The sequence below is a fragment of the Rousettus aegyptiacus genome, unplaced genomic scaffold (genome assembly GCF_014176215.1).
Source record: "Rousettus aegyptiacus isolate mRouAeg1 unplaced genomic scaffold, mRouAeg1.p scaffold_m13_p_8, whole genome shotgun sequence".
Taxonomy (NCBI): Eukaryota; Metazoa; Chordata; class Mammalia; order Chiroptera; family Pteropodidae; genus Rousettus; species Rousettus aegyptiacus.
The window spans coordinates 77,290,231-77,313,502 of record NW_023416311.1 but is presented as its reverse complement, the minus strand read 5'-3'; the positions used below and the strand labels follow the sequence as shown (position 1 = coordinate 77,313,502).

The 23,272-nt window shown below is 38.1% G+C and overlaps 2 long non-coding RNA genes across 3 annotated transcripts in view; one reads left to right on the top strand and one right to left on the bottom strand.

The window, feature by feature from the left end:
- The window catches only part of LOC107506366, a 424,284-nt gene that overhangs the window by 229,564 nt on the left and 171,448 nt on the right, over positions 1-23,272 (bottom strand). For both annotated transcript variants that reach the window (XR_004952683.1, XR_004952684.1), the window contains exons 3-4: positions 14,848-14,941; positions 12,985-13,101 (exon numbers count right to left, since the gene is read on the bottom strand). This is a non-coding gene — a long non-coding RNA (uncharacterized LOC107506366). The remainder of the gene's footprint in view (positions 1-12,984; positions 13,102-14,847; positions 14,942-23,272) is intronic.
- The window catches only part of LOC107506367, a 94,722-nt gene that overhangs the window by 49,581 nt on the left and 21,869 nt on the right, over positions 1-23,272 (top strand). The window lies entirely within an intron of this gene.

The window sequence follows — 23,272 nt, the reverse complement described above, 5'->3', positions numbered from 1 at the left end:
AATCGCATATTCAGTGATATCATGTTGTTAGCTCGAAATTGGTCATGGTGGGTATACTCCCACAAGTCAGATCAGTAAATGCTACAATCAGGGCTGTCTTTCTTTCATTTCTTCCTTCCTTCCTTCCTTCCTTCCTTCCTTCCTTCCTTCCTTCCTTCCTTCTTTCTTTTTTTTTCAAAGAGCTGGTTGTAAAACATTTACCAGCACACCACTGCCTACACCTTGCCCTCACTTTTCTACTGTGCTTGACACCACGAGTGTCAGGTGGTGGGGGAGGGAGGATGACTCTCTCTACAAACACTTCTGGCTCTGTCCCCTCGCCCTGCCATGTCTGGCACCATCCTCAGTGTGCTGGGGACTCATGTTCCCTTTCTCTTTGTCTCTGTGGGTTTTTACATATTATATTGCTACTTAATGGGCCCTTAAAAGGAGGTGAGTAAATAGTGTGTAGCTAAATCTAATCATCTTTACCCAAAAGTCCTGATTTTGTCTTTAAAAGTATAAATTTCAATAAAATCAGCAACTGCAAAAACTTCAAAAAGGCTTAATGAATCAGGTCTAACTCCCGAAAGTCCTAATAACCTCCACATTGGTCCAGGTTATCTGTTAATTTTATTCTTTGCAAAAAAAATGAGCGACACGAGCAGCTATTTTTCATCCCTAATGAGGAAAAAATGAAGAAGACTGGTCTTTAACTACAGCATGAATCATTTAGATGTCAGCAATTTGATTCAAGTCAACATCTACTGAGTGATTACTATGTGCTACACAATATGCTAACTGCTAGAGAGAAAGGAAAGAACAAGGCAGTCACAGTCCAGCCCTCATAGAGTTTATAGAGGAGCAGGGGAGACAATCAAGTGATTTTAAAACATCTCTACAAATATAATACATATTTGAAGAGGAAAGGTACTACTACCCCAAGAGCCTTCAAGGTGATTTAATGTAATCTGAGGGTCAAGGAAGGCTTCCCAGAGGAAACTATGTTCCGTTGAGATTTGAAGGATGTGGAAGTGCATATTATTCATGGCTGCAAACAACAGAGGACTGATAGCTTGTTTAAACGATGTAATTTATTAAAGAATATTAGGTAGCCTATACAATCTCCAGGAAGGTCAGAGAACTGGGCTTGGAAGCTCTGAAGCCATAAATAATGCCCAAATTAAACCATCAGACTACTCCAGTAAAGACCCTCCTGCCACTGGCACAGACGGGCTCTCTGCTGGAATGGCTGAGCTGAGGGGTGGCAAGGCTAACACTGTGCTAGTGCCAATGCTGCCTCTAAAAGCCAGGCCTTTCTTTGTGTTACTTCTTTATAAACTTAAATCTCAGAAAAGGTTACCAGGATTGAGGTAACATGAATGTGTTCTAACTCTAGTGAAGGCTGAGAAATTGAGTTTGTCCCAACTACTTTGAGTTGTAGGAATCTTAAGGCGGGAAACCCTAAAACATAAATTGTTCAAAAGGTGCTTAGTGGCCAAAATGCATGGGCAGTTTCAATTCCAAAATGCACTATCACTATATTTCTAGTGGTACCGTTTGGATTTGATCAGTGTATAGTTGGTTGTTACTTCAACATGTCAGTGTATTTGAGGTCTTGCACAGGGTCACAGAACTTAAAATTGGGAGAGCCTTCCAGAGATCAGCTGGCTGAGCCTCTAAATTCTAGAAAGCAACTGTTATTATTTCTTTTGCTACAAAGGAAGGAGGCGGGTTCTGTGGGTCACGTGCCCTGCCCAAGCTCACACAGCTAGTAAGTGGTAGAACAAAGACCTTACTCTTATCTCTTGGGTGTTCACCCCCTTCTGTCAGGTGGCTTGGCACCCTTGGGTAGGAAGTAGTGGATGCGCATGGCATGTATGGGGATGTCTGGAGCAAGTAAGTTATAAGTTCAGTAGCTTAGATTAGAATGGTGACAGTGGAAAGGAATCAAGATGGGTAGATGGGAGAGATTGGTAGGAGATAAAATGGGCAGGACACAGCAATAGATCAGATGTGGCAAGTGATGGAGAAGAAAGAGTTGAGATTGGCCCCAGATTTTGGCCGATTAAACCATATAGATAGTGATGGCTTTTCCTGTAATAGATAAGAAGGTCTAGAGTGGGAATGGAAGGTAGGCAGAGGAGATGAGAAATGAAGAATATGATGTGCTCAGTTTGAGATATTTCAAATTTGAGGGGCCCAAGTACAGCCATGTAAAGATGTTAAGGCAAGAGACCTGCTGGTGACACAGATTTTGGTATCGTTGATAGCTTGCTTTATGGTAACTGAAGCAAGGACGTGGACAAAATCACCCAGGGAGAGGGAGTCTGTGGAGATGAGAAAAGGAACTAGGACATAACTCAGGAACTAGCAGGATATAAAGGATTGGTGGAGGAAATATGTGTGTAAAGGAGACAAAAGAAGAGTGACCATGGGAGAAATAGAAATCAAAGAGTGGAAGCATCCACAAATTACATAGCTAAATCCCCATTCCTTGAGATGTCTTAACACATCTTCAAGAGAAGATAGGGTATCGTGCTTCTTCTTAAGTGTGAATGCCTACCAGGTTGGGACTGGATGTTCTCACAGGCAGTTTTATCACTTTAGGTCTTTAGGGCTCTATTTATGAAGCAAATTCTGACACATGGGCTCAAGAGCCATGTGGTAGTTCGTTCAGCTTGGTTTTGACTTCGGTTTCAGTGCCAGTTTCAGTCAGTGTACTGGCTTTCTCCACCTGCATCTCCACCCCCAGAAAATCATTTTTATCACCATGGTACAAGTTAGCACTGGCTGTGCCCGAAGAATAATACCTGATCGATTAGAAAAATGAGACACAGAGAAGGGATGTGGTCCTGGGGCTCTGGGTCAGAAGAAACTTTGAAAGGGCTGCACACTTTTTGAAAGATTGGAAAGTCCAGCAAATCAGGAGGATTGGCTTGATTCCCAGTTCTCCCCATGGCTTATGAAACTCAAAGAAGTTGCTCAACTCTCACATAACTCAGGGGCTCACTTTACAAAATGAAAATAATAGAACCATGTTCTCTTTATTTAATGAGAGGATGGTCATAACTATAATCTCCTTATAACCAAATGAGAAAATATAATAAACAAAATTTTGATAGCTGTCTTTGGAACTGGGGTCTTTATTTCAGACTTGCATAAAATATAAAAGTAATGAGTTCATGTTATTGGGTTATGTGAACAAAAGACTGGACATCAAGGGTCAAAATGAGCTATTTCCCATCTGTCAGACACATTAAGTTCACTTAGAATATGGCCTGTAGACTAGGACTATAAGGACGCTGATCTTTTTAAGCAGTTATTATATAGAGCACAGAATGCAATGTGGCTATCACTCTGACTGGATAATTACATAAAATTTAATATCTCTCACTGTTTTCATGATTGAAGAGATTTTCTAGAGATTTCCAAGTCATAATTTCCACCTAACACAAACATTAGAGTTGCATGTTTTACTGCACTTTTGGGGACTATTTCTGGGCTGAGTATTCACCAATAAGCATTGGGAAGTGTCTTGTCTTGCAGATCCCAGAGGAGTTTACAGCATTCTTTCCTGACTTCCTCACCCCAGAACACTATTGCATTTCATGTTGATTAATATTAGCAATATCTTATTAATACAATTTTACTTTACATTATGTCTTTATCCAATGGGTCATACACACTATATCAGCAAGTCTCATAATAGCTAGAAGAACAAGAAACTATATTCTTGATTTATTTGAATAAAGAAAATGAGACAGTGGGAAGACAAGTTTCTTGTGTATGTTCTTTGTATATCAATAAGGATTATCATGCTGGTTTCTTTATGAAGGAGGAGTTCGCAGTGACAGAGGGATGTTAGAATAGGATTCTAAATACTTGGTTCCTTACTCTGGCTCAGCCACCAGCTGAGGCCAAGTTCCTGAGGGTATCACCAGTCAGACTCATGTGAATGCTGCAGACAGGTGAAAAATTTGATGCTTCTTCAAACTTAGACCCTTTAAATATTTGTCCAAAATTCAGGGGTAAGACTGAGTACTAGGTGTGGGAAATAGACCTTAGTTATCAAAACAAGAATGTGCGGTTTCTTGGTTCCATCCTCCTCAAAGGCAATTTCGTGACTGTTTGACCTCACAAGTGCCTCTGTGGTTGTCACATCCCACATCCTTGTGGCTCATCTTTATATTCCTTTGAACCCTATCAATTTTGCAGAGGTCTGGTAAATGTAATTCACTGCATCTCCTTACACCTCCAGTGACATATTTAGCATTACCTGCTGCCCCAGGTAATCCCCAGGCTGCACTGCTTCCCAATCCATCTTTGCCTAAACAGGCTACTTAACCTTACTGGGCCTGTTCTCAGAGATTTCAAACTAACTTTAACAGTAGAACTCTTGTTTAAACAAAATCTACATGGAAGTCCAACACACACACACACACAAAAAACACATAAAAGCTGGAGGAGGAAAGAGGGGCCCACCGGAAGTCCATTTGTTCCTTTCCTTCACCCCTCCCTATTGTTGCTCTTACATTGTGGCTGGAGGGCAAGAAAATCTCCAATGGTCTATGAAGCATACTTGGAAAGCGCTGAAACTATCTCTAGGGTGAATTTCAGCTCTCTCATTTTACAGTTCTGCTTGAGTGTGTTAAGGGACGTGGAGTAGGTGGGAGAGGAGGCAGGAAGTAAATGGAGAGTTACATAATGTCACACACTTCCCCCAATGTTTAGTTTAGTCAGTTTGTCTCCAGATGGTGGTTCTCCAACATCAGTGGGCTGATCCCCAGTAGGTTAGGGGAGAGAAGTGAGTGAGTCTCTTCCTCAAAACCAAGAGAAGGAGAGGAACCCTAAGAAAATGACTCAAACCACTCAAGTATCTGGGGTTGGCCACACGGGAATCCCCTCCACTACACTAGGGACTGTTGACAGCTCCATCTGAAACCACAGGGCTGCAGCGCACCTGAAGTTGCTGGAGTATTAAAAAAAAAAAAGTTACAAGAGGATAAATGGCAGCATTGCTATGCCTCAGCATAGCAAGATACCTGAGTTTCCCCTGGGTGGTATGGACACTGTGGAAGATGCCTGGGCTCAAGCCATTTTATTGGTAACCCTCAATATATAAGATGCTATGAGATGGGCCATGCGGTATATATTCTCCAACATTGCTATCAATCATTCCTCCCATCTTCATAAGCACCTCCTGTCAAAAAGCAAAGTTATTTCCTTTACCTTTGGATTTGAACTAGCAAACCACTTGCTCTGACCAAAAAAATATATTAGAAGTGACAATGTACCAAACTCAGGCTTAGTTCTTAAGGAGCCTGGTAGCTCCTGCTTTTGCTGACATGGAAGCCAGCTACCATGCTACATGAAATCTCAAGCTAGACTGCTGAAGGGTGAGGGACCACATGGAGAGTGGTCCTGGAGGATGAGAGGCCACCTGGGACATTCGGCCTCAGCCAAGCCCCCAGGAGAATACAGCTGCCTAAGTGACTTCAGCCTACACCAGCAGGAAACCACTCACCCGAGCCCAGTCTACTCAGAACTGTAGGAAATAATACATAATTTGTTGCTTTATACCATTATGTTTTGGGGTGCCTTGTTTCACAGTGGTAGATAACTGAAATAATCAAGGGGACTAGCAGGCTGGAGGAAAGAAAAGAGCCCAAGGCACATTGCCCCTTCTAAGGGACTATGCAAGGGGAGAACCCTGTAGACACTGTGTGGCCGATAACCATGTCAGTGTCCTAAGAGGTACATGCCCTGTTGCCAGGACTGTAGCAATGCCTGAGCATTACGTTATAATGACAGCATAACAAGAATGGTAGCACACACCTATATGGCACTGTTCTAAGTGCTTTACATATATTTTTTCACTTAATCCTCACAGCAACTCCATTAAGGAAGGTTTTATTATCATTCCATTTTACAGATTAAGAAATGAAGGCATAGAGTGATTAAAAGACACATTTAATATGTGGTAAGATAGACTTTCTAACTCCAAAAGCTATACTCACAACCACAAAATAATACTCTCTCTCATAAGAACCTAAGTGTTTACTAGGCATTGTTGATTTATTTAAACAGTGTGCTTTAACATTTTTCAATTTTCAATGCAAAATCTAGCTGCACCTTACAAGAATGAAACATCACAAATAAATAGAGTCTATTCTAGAAATGTAAGATCAGCTCAATAATTGAATCATATATAATATTGTATTCATTTCCTATGATGGTTGTAAGAAAGTACCACAAACATGGTGCTGGGCCAAAATCAATTTGCCAGAAGGGCTGCCCTCCTTCTGGAGTCTCTAGGGGACAATTATTTCCTGGCGTTTTCCATCTTCTAGAGCTACATTCCTTGCATTCTTTGGTTCATGGACCTTGCCTCTATCTTCAAAGCCAGCAACATGGTATCTTGCTTCAGTGGCCACTTTTGCCTTCTGTGTCAAATCTCTCTCTGTCTCCCTGCTATAAAGATATTTGTAATTACATCTAGGGCCACCCAGATAACCCAGGATAACCTGCCCATTTCAAGATGCTCACGTCCGCAAAGTCTCATGTAAAGCAATATTGGCAGGCTCCAGGGACCAGGATGTGCATATCTTTGGGAAATATTATTCCATTTATCACAACTATTAGTAATATTATTAATATAATTCACAACAATAATAAATCTAAGGGAAAAATTATCTGTATAAATTCTTTCAAAAAGCTAAATTTCAACATTGGTTCTTAATTTTTTAAAAGCGATTAATGCAATGGAATAGATGATATGTTATGTTTTGTCACTGTCAGTCCAAAACCAGCATCCTTTATAATGGGAAACCCAAGGCTATTCCCAGTCCCAAATGTCAGGAATTGATTGTTTTCCACCATTGTAACTAATTAATATTGTTTGAGGCTACTGATGAATACAGTTAGACAGAAGGCTTAAATATATAAAAATTAGAAAGGAAGAAGAAAAAGTATCATTATTACAAGCATATAATTCTTTACCTGAAAAATCCATGAGAAGCAACTGAAAAATTATTTGAAAAAAAATGAGATATGTCAGAGGCACACAACTAATGTAGAGAAATAAATAGCCTTTATATGTACAAACAATATCAATTAGAAAAATAAAGGAAGACCTCATTAGCAGAGCGACAAACAAAAAATATATATAATCTATATAAAAACACTCATGTATTTCTGAAAGGCAGAAAAGAAAATTTGTAAAATAAAAAGACAAAACATGTTCTTGGAAAGGAAGATTCCACATGATGATGTCAATTCTCCCTAATGTATCTTATAAATATAAAGCAATCTCGGTAAAATTACTAATAGAGTGGTTTTTGCAAGTTAGATAAAGAGTGTTAATGTTCAAATGGAGAAGTAAACTTTTTTTTAATTACTAGCTTCATTACGCAGATTATCAAGCTATAATAATGAAAGGACTTGAATAGAGAAATCAATGGAACAGAATAAAAAGTACAGAACTATACCCAAATATAAATTTAGGATTTGATAAAACTGGCATTTCAATTCTGAGGTTAAAAAAAAAAAGGTGGAGGGGGGTGTTCAATAAAATGGTGTTGGCACAACTGAGTAGACATCTGGGAAAATTAAATTAAACTAAAATTAAAATGGATTTATACTTCACACATTTAGAACAAGTTTTAGATGGAACAAATATTTAAATGTTGAAAAATGAAACCATAAAAGTACTAGAAGAAAACATAGATAATTTTTGTCATCTCTTGGTGGGGCAGGCTTTTAAAGTAAAGATGCCTTTAACAACAACAATTAAAAATTTTCATGATGTAAAATCAAAAAAAATAAAATGAAATGACAGGCAACAAACTAGGAAAACTGCAGGCTATAGCTAGTTTTCCTAACATAAAAAAAACTGCTATGAATAATAGATAGAAGTTGACAATTGAATAGATAAAAGGGAAAAATACAGGAATTCTCAAATCACAGGGGGAAAAAATCCCATGCATGGCCTTTAAACATATAAAAGCATCCTTATAATAGGAGAAATATAAATTTAAACTATGCTAAAATCATTTTTTAGTTATCAGTCAGGTAAAGATCAAATAGTTTAATGGCATATAATATTGGTGAAACTGTCAAAAACAAACATTTCCAATATTGATAGTTAGAATGTAACTTGGTACAACCTCTACAAAAAATACTTTGGCAGAATCTGTCAAAATAATACACATACATATTCTTTGATCCAGCATATCACCTCCTACCATTTATTCCACAAAGACTTATATATGTGCAAAATGATGCCTATAAAAAAGTATTAATTGCAGAATTGTTTATAATAGGAAAAAAAATTGGGGGAATTGTCCAAGTATCAGTAAGTAAATGATTAAGTAAAATACAGAATGTTAATACATTGGAATATTGTACAGCCTTAAGAATAACCTTATCCACTGATACGAGATACCCACAAAGACATATTGCTATAAGAAGAAAAAAAAAATCAAGGTACATTATAGTGTATATGGTAAGCTACCATTTAGGTTTTTAAAAGGCATTTTAAAAGATTATATCCACGTATTTATCTGGAGATAGTATTTATTATTTCTCTGGAAGTATAAACAAGAAACTGTTCATTCTGGTTGTCTGGGTGGTAGAAGTGACCTAGGTGGCCGAGGACTAGAGTAGAAGGGAAAATTTGTACATTTTGAATTTTGAAAACACTTCCTAGTCTTAAAATTTTATTTTAAACATCAATCCTTTAAAAAATCATAGTTAAATAAGATCCAAAAGTTAGAGTACAATTTAGAAACATATATAAATTAATTTGAATTGGGAATCTTTCTCATGAATTTTCCAGTTTTCAGTCGTGGCTTTGACACATCTCGTTCTATCTCTGGGCATGAGATAGCACACTCTTGTATTTCATCCTAACCCCTTCTGGGCTTATTTTGAAGTAGCCCACGGAGCAGATTTTTTGCTATACAGTGAGACCTTTGTATGGTTTCTTCCATTTGCCTCCCACTCCTTCTAGTTCTGACTCCTCTGTTCTTTGAATTGATGTTAAAATCTTCAATCTTATTCACAGCTCAAACGCACTCTATTGTGCTGGCAATACTTTCCCTCTGAGGACACTGTATTCCAGCAGGGGTTATACACTGAATTTCCAAACATCATCATATGAATGAGTTTATCAGCTCCTTTATTCTTTTGCCAAGAGTGATTAGAATAGTTGCAAAGTATAGTAATAGACGGTATTAGTTATCTATAATTTATTTATTGCCATATAATAAATTACCTCAAATCTTAGCAGCTTAAAAATTCACACATTTATTACCTCGCAGATTCTGTGGGTTAGGAATCCGGCATAGCTGAGTCCTACGCTTCAGGTTTTCTCATAGGTTTCAATCAAGGTCTTGACTGGGATGTAGTTAGCTCAAGATTTAAGTGGGGAAGGACCTACTTCCAAGTTCATTTACATGGCTAGATTAAGTTCCTCACAGGTTGTTGGACTGAGGGGCTCAGTTCCTCATGAGTTTTGGGCCAGAGAGGCATTCGGTTTTTTGCCACAGTTGGTCTCTTCTAGCATGGCAGCCTGCTTCATCAAGGCATGCAGGACAAGAGGCAATGGAGAGATTCTGCCTGTCTGGAAGTCACAATCTAAAACCTTACCATGAAAGTAATATCCGTCACTTTTGCAATATTTTATTGAATAGAAGCAAGTCATTCCAGTAGAGGGGATTACACAGAGTATGAACACCAGGAGATGGGAGTCACCGGGGGCCATCTTGGAAGTCGGCCTGCCACACAGTGACAGTACAGATTTACTCAGTTCTCACTTAGCAGAAGGAGCTAGAGAGGTACAGAGATGCCAGGTGTGAGCAATTCTTAATTATCTATCAGAAAATTTATCTTAGAGAAAATCCACAGGCCTCCCTTCGACATAATCTCCACTATTCCCTTCATGGAGCCCTATCCTTCATTGACAATAGGCAATAATATGCCAAAGTGTTTGCTTCCTTTTCTTCTATTACTACTGTCCTTTCTCTAGTATAGGTACTAATAAGCAGCAAAATCTCTCTAAAATTAAGGAGTCAGGCGAATAAGGGACCAGAGGAACTGAATAATCTATTTCATTGATCATCAGCCCTTCAATTATCTACATTGACTAAAATGTAATTCCTTAAAAAAAAAAAAAGGAAGAATGAGAACTTTACAACAATCTTCATTCTAGCCAAAAATAATTAATTTGTCATAATCCAGAACTTTCTCCAAGTTTTTATCATACAAGGTAATATACTCATCAGAAAAGAAAAAATTTGAGATAGATTCTAGCCCTTTAATGATTTTAATCAAATGTTTTCTTCAAAGTACAAAAGCTATGCCTCAGTTGGAAGCAGCAATATATATAAAATATTTGTACTTCAACCCATATAATTTTTTAACTCTTTTCTGCAAATGACATCATCTTCTAAAGAATCCTTATTTTCCTCTACATGTGTTAAAACAAGACTAGAATTAGAGTATTAGTTAATCCCTTTCCCCTAAAAAGCATAGAAATCTCACACACTTTCTTGCTGGAGACAATAGCATTATCTTCACTTTTCAGATGGAAAGAGAGACCTAGTGAGTGAAGGGCCTGGACCAGAGAGCCACAGGGTGAGGAAGGGAGAGAGCAGAAATTCTAACAAAGAGTTTGGTATCCAAGGCCTGGGCAGAGAGGCTGTCTGGCTAACCTGGATAATACAGATTAAACATTCAGAAAAGATGGTGTTTGTTTCTGACAGTGAAAATTGTGTTGGGGGGAAAAATTTGGACCTACACATTTCCTGTTTCTCCTTTTTGCAGCTTCTGATCACTTCTTATTTAGTGCTTGGAAAGTCTGAAATAAGCTCAAACCTTTTAGCACCAGGCCTTCCTATTTCCCCAAGCAGGAAGAGTGTCTGCTCACCCTTCCACGCCCACTGTCCCCACATTTAGCTCCCTTTCAACAAAAGTGTGGCTCCACATTTCCCTCCAATGGATGTTTTTTGCCCCACAGCCTGATCCCTGGAAGATATATTATTATTCTAAGAAAAGCTACCAACAGCCTATTTTATGGAAACCCCACCCAACTCCAAGGCAAATCACACAAAAAGTTTTTAGGAAAACAGTAGGCACTCTTGCCTGCAAATTTAGAATAAAGGGGAGGACGATCTGTTTTAAAACATTCAACCTGGACACTGCATAGGGCATGATCTTGTTTAAATGGCTCTCAATTTAATGTGTGACAGGATGGAAATTCAGGAGATTCTTTTTATTTCCCGAAGATATACTTGGGACACATTCCTGGTTTTCTTTTCTATAATTAATTCTGACGTATTACTTATCAGACTCCAAGTTCCCTCAAAGAAAGGAATTGAATAGTCAGTCTCCATTAGAAATGTTATGAATAGCCAAACAATTTTAAGAGCCTTACTCTAGATATCATTAAAAGATATATGTTGTAAAATCATTGCATCAGAGTTTAGAGATGTTATAAACTCTAATTGTTAACATAACTGAATATATGAATAAGACAATAATTACAAATCATTACCTATATGAAATTAAAGTTATGTAATACTTTGCACAGAGATAGCACCTTTTCCCAGTAAGACCTATTCTATTCACATATACACAGACATAAACACAGAGACCCAAACAGTCACAAACCTCAAGTGGATTGAACAAAAACTATAGAAATTCTGCAACATACTTTTGCATAGGTATCTCTAAATTAAAACTATGGTTTTATATGGATACCACCTAGTGGCCCAGAAATGAGGCATCAACTAAAAGTTGTATTCAAGTTGAACTAAGAAATAGAGAGTATATCATTCACAGTGTGCTCTAAAATCTCTAATCTGTCTTTACCCACATAACTTCTCTGCACTGATATTTTCCATACACCAGGAAGAAAGATATAAAAATAGTAGCCCTGTTTCCACTCTCTTCTTAGTAGCTCATTTTATAAAATAGCAATTCCTTCCACATTATGCGGAGATATTCTATAGCAAAGATGTGGCCCAGTCCTCCCAATACCTGTGAGCATTTGTGGAATCTAGGTAAGAAGGAAGTCTTTGTCCAACGTCATCTTCTCAAGGAGGCCAACTTTGCAATACTTATTTTAAAAGTACAAGACCCCCAAACTTCCAATCCCCTTAATTTCTCTTTGTTTTCTTTCTTTCCATAGAACTTATCATCTTCTAATATGCTGTGAAGGGTAGCAAAATATACCATCCCAAAATATGCCACTTTGGCATAAAAATCATTTTGAGCCAAACACAATTGAGAAGAAGCAATTGTAAGGAAAACTCTCCATACTCCCCCATTTACCTAAAGCGAGAAATAAATTTCTAGAAGTGTCACCCTCCCCCTCTCCACCAGGAAGGACAGAAATTAATCACCAGAGACAACTGTAGACCCTTATCAGTCCAGAGGTGACACCAGAAGAACCTACATAATTAACTTCATTATCTAGCCTTTATCATCCATTAGTTCCCCCATATACTTACCCTTCCCACAATTTGCTACCCTAGAGACTCAGTTCTTTTCTTTTGTCTTGTCACTTCTCCAAAGATAAGATACTATGTACATAAGACACTATGTAAGCCCAAGTTCTAACCAGCCCCTTTGAGTTACGCATCAGGGAGCACTCTCATATGTTTGTGATACACATGTTAATAAATTTCTCTCTCTCTTTTTTCTCTTGTTAATCTATCTTTTGTCAATCTAATTTACAGGGCCCCAGCTAATGAACCTAAGATGAGTAGAGTAAAAAAAAAAAAAATTTCCTCCCCTACAGCTAGATAATTAATTCATTAGATTTATTATTTATTGTTTGTCTCCCCTCACTAGAATCTAAAACCCACAATGGTAAGGATTATGGTTTGTTTTGTATACTCGTATATCCCAACTGCCTAGAACAGTGCCTGGAGAAGTAGGTACCTAATAAATAAATGCTTGTTGAAGGCATGAATGGAAGTTGATTTGTAAATGACTTACTTTTAGCAGCTCTTATCTTCTAGCTTCTGGTTTGAAACTAAACACCCAGGGTAAAGAAATTGCGCTGTGGCTCCAACTCACTGCTCATGTCTCATCAATGAGGCAAAAACACTCCACCTGGGGGAGAAATAGAAGGAACACAAAAAAAGTGAGGAAGAAAATAGCCAGGCTGAGAGAGAGAGGAGAGTCAGTCTAGCTCCCCTCCTCTTCTCTCCCAGGGACAAGCTGTCTGCACTTCCTATTACTTGACTCTGTTTTCAGTAAAAACAAACTAAATACCATTCAGAGAAACCTGTTAGCAAAAGGAATTCTGTTTTCAAAATAATATTGTTTTTTGTTTTGTTTTGTTTTGTTTTGATGGTGGGGTCTTAGAGACAAATAAACATTTCTCCATTTCTTTAAAAAAAATTTTTTTTGGTAAATGTTGGGAAAGATAATCAAGAAATATTAAAAATAAATGTGAAAGTGAATAAGGTGAATAAGGTTACATTCCTTTAAGGGTGTAATAATATTAGGTAGATGTATATAAATATTTATTATTCGCAAAGTTATAAGGTTCTAAAAACATGATCATATTTTCTTCTTCCTAATAAAATGACAAAGATTAGTAAATGCCTCAAATGATATTAAACACAAACTATCCCTTCCTTGCCATGTTTAGTACAGTGCCAACTGCATAGTAAGCACTTAGAATTTGTAGTGATAATTATTATGAATGAGTTAATAAAGAATAAAAAACCGTAAAAGACTATAGGAAGAAGAATATTAAAATAAAAGGATTCAGTTGAGGAGGAAGGGGAGAGAAGGAAGAGGAGAAAGAGGATTCACAGAAATGAGAGGCAAGTGAAAGATTATCCAGTGGTTCTTGTTCAAATAATTGGAAGACTAAACCCTTCAAACGTCATTCTCCATGTGGAAATAATCCTTGAAAGGATAAGTGAGCAAGAAAAATGGAGGTGAGCCTGGTAGATTCTTTCAAAGCTCAAAAGCCAAATTTTATGGAAGAAAAATCATTTGATGTAGATGGTCTGGGACTTTTTATTAAGTGCTAGCGAGAGCTGTTGCCCAGACAGCTAACAACACTCGGCCCGTGATTTATTCAAAGAGCTGGTGCAGCAAAGACACTGGCGACGTGCACTTCACGCCGCCCAGCACTGACTTTAAGTCCACACTGGAGGACCACCTTCAGTGCTTAATATCGCCATTTATCACTCCCTCCTCACCGGGCTGCCTCTCCGAGTTTGGAGCCAGCAGGGTCTAGTACTGGTTAGCAATCCTGCTCTTTGAAATCTGCAGTTCAAGGTAAAAGGCACACACTTTGTGTCAGTGTACAAAGGTCCTCAGGTACAATAATGGGCTTTTCAGCCACCGAACAGCTTTGCACGGGGAACCGACAGGCCACCTCGGTCCTGCAGGAGAGCAGGTGATCTACTTAGTCACCATGCAATGATCAATGCACAGTAGTTCCCTTAGTCTTCCTGAATGTATCCCTGACCTTTTACCTTGTCCAGTTATTTTAAAGAACTATCAGAAAATGTGCAGAAAAATTGGAGGTAGTATTTATAGAACTTAGATGATCCAATCTCTCCTTTATTTTTATTTCTTCCAAAAGCTAACTGGTTCTGTAGTTATTTCTTTTCCTTTGTTGGGGGAGAGGGAAGCTCATGTTCACTTGCATGTACTTTTAAAACTGAAAAACCCGATAGTTCAATTTTCTACTAACTCTCAGAAATGCATCGCGGGTGTGAATAAATCTGAGCTCTGATCTGACCTTTATCTTTACAATATAACACGAGCACAATAATAATTTATAGGGCTCAGTCGTAAGTGTGACATTTCAATGAGCCGGGTAAATATCATTACCTGAAGCCAGTAGCCCGCCAGGATGCAGTCTTAGAGGCAGGTGGATGCAGACATTTTCCCGTGGAGAATCATTAATCTGATGGTGGGTACGGTCCTGAAATCAGCAAAGGTTTTGCTCATCAGTATTATGTTGGTTAACAATCGACAATAAAGTAAAAACAAATTCAAAAGGGGAAAAAATAGGCTTTCGTTTAGCTGAAGAACAAGGAAGTCTCTGGCCCTCGCTGTGTTCAGTTGATTGACCACTGAACAGCCCAGATGCATGAATAATTGCTCAGGCCTTCCTTCTCTCACTGTGCTTGTAGAGGGGATGGTCTAGGAGACCAGATAGGTTATGAATGGAGCAGAATCTCCCAGAGGATGAGGATTAGGAAAGGAGCGAAAAAAGAAAAAGGAAATAAATTAATGGCTCTGTCTGTCTTTGAAGCCCAACCAACATGTAAATCAGGAAAGATAGTTGCCATCCAATCTCTGTCTGCTCTGGGAAGGCAAAGGTGCCAAATGTCCTTTCCTCCCACCTTCCCAAATTCCCAATCTCACTTAGGTCTGACTTTTCTAGACAATATGTTTTGTTGCATGACCCCAGGATTTCACCAGCAGCCTGAAGAAGCAGGTCACCCACATGTGTTTTTTACCCTTCCCTTCTCTGACTTCTAAGAAACTAGTAGACAGCCCCTCAGCCTGGCTGGTGATCATCAAATTCTTTTTCATAAAGAGAGAAGTGTGGAAACCCTTGAGCTAGCTGAGAATATCTAACAGCTACATAATATATGTTTCTTCTTATGTTTGCCTCTTTTCATCATATCACGAGTGGCACATCATCACAACCACACTTCCCATTTCACGTCAGTTTATCCTGTCCCCAGCATAGGGGTTCAGAATGAGCCACCCCAAGATGTGCCTCAGTGGCATGTAGATTATTTTGAGCTAAAGGTAATTTTAGTTTCAGTCTTAAGAGAAACTTCTGCCTCTTCCTTTAACTACCTAAAAGAATTTGAATTAGGAGCCCATGATAAGAGATTTTCAGTGATAATCTCTTTTTGACCCACCTATATGGCAAGGCAAACTCATTTACCCTTTTATCTGCTCTTCTTATCATCCTGCAACAAGGACCCTTTGAAGCTTCCAAGGTGCATTACCTCACCCCTAGCTCAGGATGTCTTACATACCTAAATCCCCCTTTCTATCTCTGAACCTCTTATGGGGGAGGGAGGTCTCTGACTTTCTCATGTATGTGGGGATTCCATAAATATGTATTTATTAAATTTGGTTACTTTCTCTTGCTAATCTATCTAATGTCTATTCCATTATTAGACCAGTCAAAAGAGGGTAGAAGAAAGTTTGTGCCTCCCCCATAGTAGAATGGCAATACTCCCTGAACCACATCAAAATGATGTACAGAAAGCAAATTCTCAAAAAAATAAAACCTCTATTTAAAAAGAATGCTAACAACAGTAACCCACAATATGTTCTGATAAAAATTTGCACTTTAATAGGGAAATTGCTCTCCTAGGGACTAAAACCATCTTCATGTTGCAGAAAAGCCCCCTTGGTTCAGAGGTTTTCTCCTCTAAGCCAGCTCTGCCCCCTCCCTCCAGCCCCCAACTTCAATTATTATGCTTTGGTAGGTTTCAGTAATATCTTGACCAAGTTTTCCTTTGTATTGGAAGAAAATGTTTGCTTTTTGTGAAATACATTTATACACTTGTCTTGCCCATAACCAACAGATTAAATACACACACATATCACTTGCCAAGAGTTCCAGCTGTTTAGATTTTCACCCAAACATGTGAATAAAAACCGCAGGCAAAACAAGTACTGTCTCTCATACCTTTTATGGATTAACAAATAGCCCTTACCCTGCTGATGCCCGTTCTTAATTGGACTATGCTGTGAGGAGCAATTAAGCCTAAATGGCCACTTGCTGAGGTGCTGGTGAAAGAAATGCTGCAGCTTGAAGCATTTGCATTCTCCAAATAGAACACATATGCTTTGCTTTGGTGCCCATAAAGAAAAGAGATTTACTTTTTTGTGTGTGCTTTTAAAAGTGAAAAGGGGCCACTGTTTCATGAACTAGGTAGAAATTATTTAAGAAACTTCTTTAGACATAAAATAATTTTTGCAACTTTTGTGCAAATAAAAGATGTCAAAATGGAAGGGCTTTGTTCCTCTGTGAAAGAGGGCAGCGACTATGCAAGAGAGGCCTTTCTCCTCCTTCAAGTCTTGGTGTGTCTCCATTGTGTGTGCAAAGGACAGACCAGAACCAGTAAAATAAAGCAATGAGACAATTCCCTGGAAACAAACAGACCCTCACCTAAATGGCATGTAATAGGCAAAGAGAAGTTTTCTTAAAGAATATTCAGAGGCATTATTTTTCTGCATGCATTTTTGCTCTTGAAAATAGAATAGGGCAAAAATAGAGGGGTTAACGACATGATATCACTAATACGTAGGATATAAACCTAAAAGCAAAAAACAAACGGGACAAACAGAGATTCATGGACATGGACAATAGACTAATGGTTACCAGAAGGCAAGGAACAGGGAGGCGAGGGAGGTAGATGGGGTAAAAGGGGTCAAATATGTGGTGACATTAAATAATTTAAATAAAAAAATAAACAAAAACAAAATTCAACCAAAGATAGAGGGAAAGAATAAAGAGGTTAAGATAGGACTGACCTGCCCCTGTTGGCACAGAAAAGTCATTTCAAGTAGCCTTCAAGATGTTTGAGAAATAGAGTATAGAAATAAAATGGAGTCACTATAGTCAAGCTAAATTACTAAAATCAAGTAGGTTGAGACATGAGGAAGTACTTCTATTCTTGTTTTAAATAGTCTGGGAACTTAAACTTCTAAACCTTCCAGCTCTGTGTCAATACCTAGATATACACCTGACCTCTAGATAACCTTCTAATTACACCCTAAAAGACTCAGCTATCCAGACTACCTGACATACACCTGACATGCATTATCCAGACCAAGGAACATGACTAAACTTCCTGGTGCACCAACTGACATCCATCATCTACCTGCCTGACATCTGACTGATAACTGTCCTGGACCAATCCTAGGGCTAAGAATGAAAAACCGATTGTTCTCAAAAATGTACTTTTTACTATAAGAATTCTCAAATTTTCTTCGTACTAGTTCTGCGTTTTTGCCTAGTTGTGTTTCCAGTTTGCAATCCTAAGACCCTTGAATAAATCTTTATCATTTATTTCCAGCCAAAGCCTCCAAACTCTTTTTTAGTTCATTCAACACATTCTTCAGGCATACGGACACATGCACTGTTGGCCTTGGTCGCTGATATCTGTGCTGTTTTCTTTTAGTATGGACAAGGGCCAGAGGAGATAAGCTGGACTTTTCTCCTGAGCCACGTGGAGAGCCGTTGAAAAGATTTTGTTACTGTTACTGTTGCTGTTGCTTTTCTCATAGGAAGAAAGAAAAAATCCATTGCTTTTGTAAACATTATATTCATCATTATTGAAAAATAAACTTTAAGTGATCAAAGGAAAAAAAATGAAGTTTTTAAAAAATCACTCAAAATTCCTCTATCCAGAAATATCGATCATTTATTATTCTGTGAATGCCATTCCAAACATCTCTGTATGTATATATATATATAGAGAGATAGAAGAAATAGGAATAATTCTACAAAACCAAGATCATAGTATAAGAGCTCTATACTTTTAAGTGTTCAGTTTTATTTTATTTCACTTTAACAATAGCAACAAAAAGCCATAGTAATATTGAATAAATTACTAACCTTCGGAAAAACTTTCCTCCCTAACGAGTTATTTTAACATTTAAAATATGTCTTTTTATTGTGGGAGGCTGACCTTACATTGTAGTTTTAGGAAGAAAACTACTTAATTTTAAATGTTTGGGGACCTGCAAATTAAAGGACAATAGATTAACAGGAGAAAAGTTTGGGTTTATTTACATGTGCACCTGGGGGCACTCAGTAATGTGTAACTCACTGAAGAGTGAGAGGCAAAGGTTTACATACTAACTTAACAAAAAAGAAGAGGAAAAGTATGGGAAAGTATGGAACAGTCTGTTGAGTTTTTTGATGCTAATGGAGAGCCGAGTTCAAATGTTCTCATGATAATGGTTAATCTTCTCCCAAATAAGAACCTCCCCCAGAGGAGGATTCATGAAAGCTGTATTTTCAGGAGGCTTTGCTTAAATTAGGTAATGTTTATTTTTGTGGCTATTGATTATTCAGATGTTTTCAGTTTAAAGTAATTTTTATATCACGTTAGTGGGCTGTTAATCTCTTCATAAGACTTTTAGCCTCCTCCACCCAGTAGACACCAGTGGAAACACCTTCCTTCCCCAGTGGGACAACCAAAACATCTCCAGACATGTCCAAATGCCCCTGGAAAGCTGGGTCAAAATCACCTCTAGGTGAGAACCACTATTTCTATTTTAAAAATAGAATTAAAAAGAAAAAATAATAGATTGAAATCATAATTTTTAATCATTAATTTCTATTTACTCCTTCATGAAAGATAAAAAAAAATGATACTTTTAATTCCTTCTACATTTCCTCCTCCCAACTCCCAATATTGGTTAGCCATTATTCTTGTTTTCAAGATTTGGAACACTTACATTTTATTCTGTAACTATAATTCTAACAATTAGTAACATGTTAAAATAAATCCAGGTTTGCCCCATGTCCTTTACCACAGCTTCTCTATTCATTCCTCAGTTCACAAAGCAGATGTTCAATTGTTCAAGGGGTCTTCTCCACAGCTGGAGGTAAAGACTCCGAATTGTACATAGACATAAAGTACCCCCACATTCTAGAGTGAACTGCCAGACAGACCCTCCAGAACTTTCAAGAAACATGGCAGTTCCAACTCTGCTATTATCTCTCGTTCCAGCCTACTTATGCAGAAGACAACTCAAGTAATATTGTGGGGATCAGCTGGGAGGATTGTGCTTTGCTTTTCCTCTTCTGCACTTACCCCTAAACACATACATATAAACACAGCAAGCCAAAGAAAGGACCCATGTCAGAATCACTGGTGGAGATCTGTGGAACCTGAAAAAACCTGAGACAACCCTCTCATTCCTCTTTGGACATCTGTTTACTTGCTGATCTTCCACTCTGTGCCTAATGTAGGATGACAAAAAAGAGTGCAGATAGTGGTAGAGCAACTTGTGCTCTAGATATCTAGTGACAAGATACATGAGTTCCCTAGGGTCAGGTGCACACAAGGTAGCCAGGTTGAGCCATCTAAGGGGACAGCCTTCCAGAGAAAGGAATTCTAGCAGCTGGAGGCTATGGAGCAGATTGCCAGAGCTCAGGTGAAGTCAGAGAGGCCTTGTCAGAGCACCAGTTGGTTGTCGGAGAAGGAAAAGGTCCTTGAAGAGCCTCAAAAAACTCATACATGTGCCTCTTGAGAACACCAGCATTTAGACCTCTGTCACACAGAGTAAATCAGAGGAAATACAACCTGATAAACACCGAATGGGATCACCTAAGTGATGTTCACCCCATCCCCCAACTGTCCTCCCCACAACACACCCAAAAAAAAGGACTCAGAAGAAAAAGTGCTTGAGGAAGGGAGATGAGGGAAGGCAGAGGAAAAGAAGAAAGACCCCTGTTTTGGAGAAGGAAAATCTTTTTAACTCTACCTCTTTAAGTTCAATGGCTGAGGCCACAAATAAAACTGATTTAAAAGAAAAAAAGATTAACAAGAGAAAACAACAGTTTTAATTATGTACTATGCACAAGAGCTCACAAATTAAAATGTGGCTCAAGGAAGTGGCCAGATGATTGAGATTTATATACCATCTTAGGCTAAACAAAGGAAAAGAGGTTTTGAGCCTCTGGAGTGAAGAGAGTAATGAGAAGGAATAAATATGATAAATAAAGGTTGTCTTGTTACACCAATAAGACTCTTAGATGATAAGAGTAGTCTGTAGGAGTAGCTCCCTTCCTGGCACAGAGACATCTTTACAAACGGAAACTTCCTTTACAGAAGGGAAAATTTGTGCTCTATTTTTAGGCAGTTAGAGGGAGGTAAAAAACTTTTCCTTAGTCTGCTGGTTTTCAATTGTGTTTAGCTCAAAATAATTCATATGCCAAAGAGGCATATTTTGGTACCCATCATTCTGGCTCCTATCATGTTCCATAAGTGCCCAACCTTGGAATTGAAAGAAAATGAAAGTCAAATTGAATATGAGATAGAAGCTTTATTGAATTTTGAATACTTGATCGGGCCAAGATATTATTAAAAGAAGAAAGGAAGATTTGACGAAGATGGTTTGAAGACTGGAGAATGTGATGAAAGATTTTATATTTGGATATTTCAAGTTCAACCCATTCAATAATCTGATTATATTTATTTCGAATCATATCATGATCTATTAGATTTATTTCTTCCAAGGACTCCTATCTACTGTGTTGCCTAAGTACTGACATTATTGAGATTATCTGTTGTCTTTAGACCTGAACTAGCATGGTTAATAAATTATTTACACTTTGTTGGCATTCCTTCACCATCTTTTGGCATTGAATATTGCTATGAAGAAGTCTTAAGTCAGCCAGACTTTCTCCTTCTTTGTGACTTAAATTCTTTTCTTCGTGCCCATATAAATCTTCCTTTATCTCATATTCAGTGACTTTTTAAGGATATGGCTGGGTGTGGGTTTTGTTGTGCCAATCTTTACTGGATCACGCTGTTACCCTCTGATGTGCTGATTTGGGCTTTTATTGAAGGAAACTGTTTTATATTACTGAAATTATTTCTGCTCCATCTGTTCTGTTCTCTTTCTCAGAAATGTCAATTAGTATATATTGGATCTCCTTTGTTTTTCTTCTATATCCAGTACTTTGTCTATAATCTTTTTTATGTCTTTGTTTTTTCCCATTTCATTTTGGGTGAGATTGCCAAACCTGCCATTTTGTACATAACTGTTTTCAGTCCCATTTATTCTTTCTCTGTTATTTTTATCTTCTATTATTTTTAGTTCTTTGACAAATTAAAATTACCTTTTAATTTTTCCCTAAATTTTTCTATTCTTTGAAATCCTTTTCTCTGATTATAATTTTCATTATGGACAACCCCCTTGAGACTCTAGGAACAATTTTTATGCACTCTTTCTCTAGTTCTAGGCAATTTTTCTCTGGTATATGTTTTACGTCAACTTTGTAAATATTGTTTCACTCTTTCCCCACTCCATTATTATTATTAATTATTTTGGCAAGATCCATCCATAGGGCTTCATTCTGATTATTAGTCATCTTTGAATTATTGAAAGTCTTCCTGGTTCTGTGTTTTAAAAATCAGTATGATTTTGCTAGAAAATGTGAAAATGTGGTATGAGCCACACACTCACACTCAATCTTTAGTTCCTGTGCCTTGGAGCACTTCTCCCCTCAGCTTTATATTTAGGGGAACTTCTGTTAGGCATTGCTCTCTTCCTCACCTCATCTCTGGGTTCCTTCAACTGGGAGTTTAGAGCATTCTTTAGAGGCTTTTAAAAGCTATGCTAAGAACTGTATTTATGGGTGAACAACCTAAGAGTCAACATAGGTACACAACATAAGAGAAGAATGAAGGCAGCGAAAACAATTACTTTAGCCCATGACTTTTAGTATTCCCTCCCTATGCCTAATATCCTTCAGCAATACATAAGCTACCTTCACCTAAAGTTTTTAGCTGCAATTTTTAGGAATAATAATAATAATAATAAAAGTGAGGTCAATCATCACACGTGTGGAATTGCTCTCTATCTGAGATTGGAGGAGTGAGAGCAGTATCCCTGTACCAGGCTTGGAGGATAAGTATGCTAGACCTCTCTGCAGACTACATGAAGGGTATCTTGTTGCTTAATATTAGTTATCACGGTTTGAAACATTACCCAGTTCTCCCTCTCCACCTGTACTTCTGACTTTCCCCACTTTAAGAAAATGGCTGGGTGGAATTTTTCCATGGCCAGCTTGCTTGTACTACCTAGAAGTATATCCTAGAAAGGTTGGGGGAGGGAGCACAGAGGAGGAAGGATTATATGCTGTTTCCCGTGGTCAGTTTCCCACTTCATTGATGCATTGGAACTGTAGGGAGGGGTGGTGATTATAACTTGCTCAAGAGCTATGAAACATTCGACTTATTGAATGAAATTTCCCATTCAACACTCAAAAATTCCTGGAAGGCAAAGTAGATAGGGATGAAGACCATCGAGCGCAACCCCTCAATTTACCAGTAACCAGAGCAAAGGTAAGAACCCAACCTGACTGATTCTCAGGCTAGTGTTCTTCCACTACATCACATGCTACTCCTCCCCCTAGAAAAATGTGAATAGATAAAGGGAACAAGGGACCAGCCTTATTAAATGTAGGAAAAATAAATTAACAGGGAAGCTCCATTCAGTTCTTAGTAAGGGAAAATTCACACCACAACAACTTGCT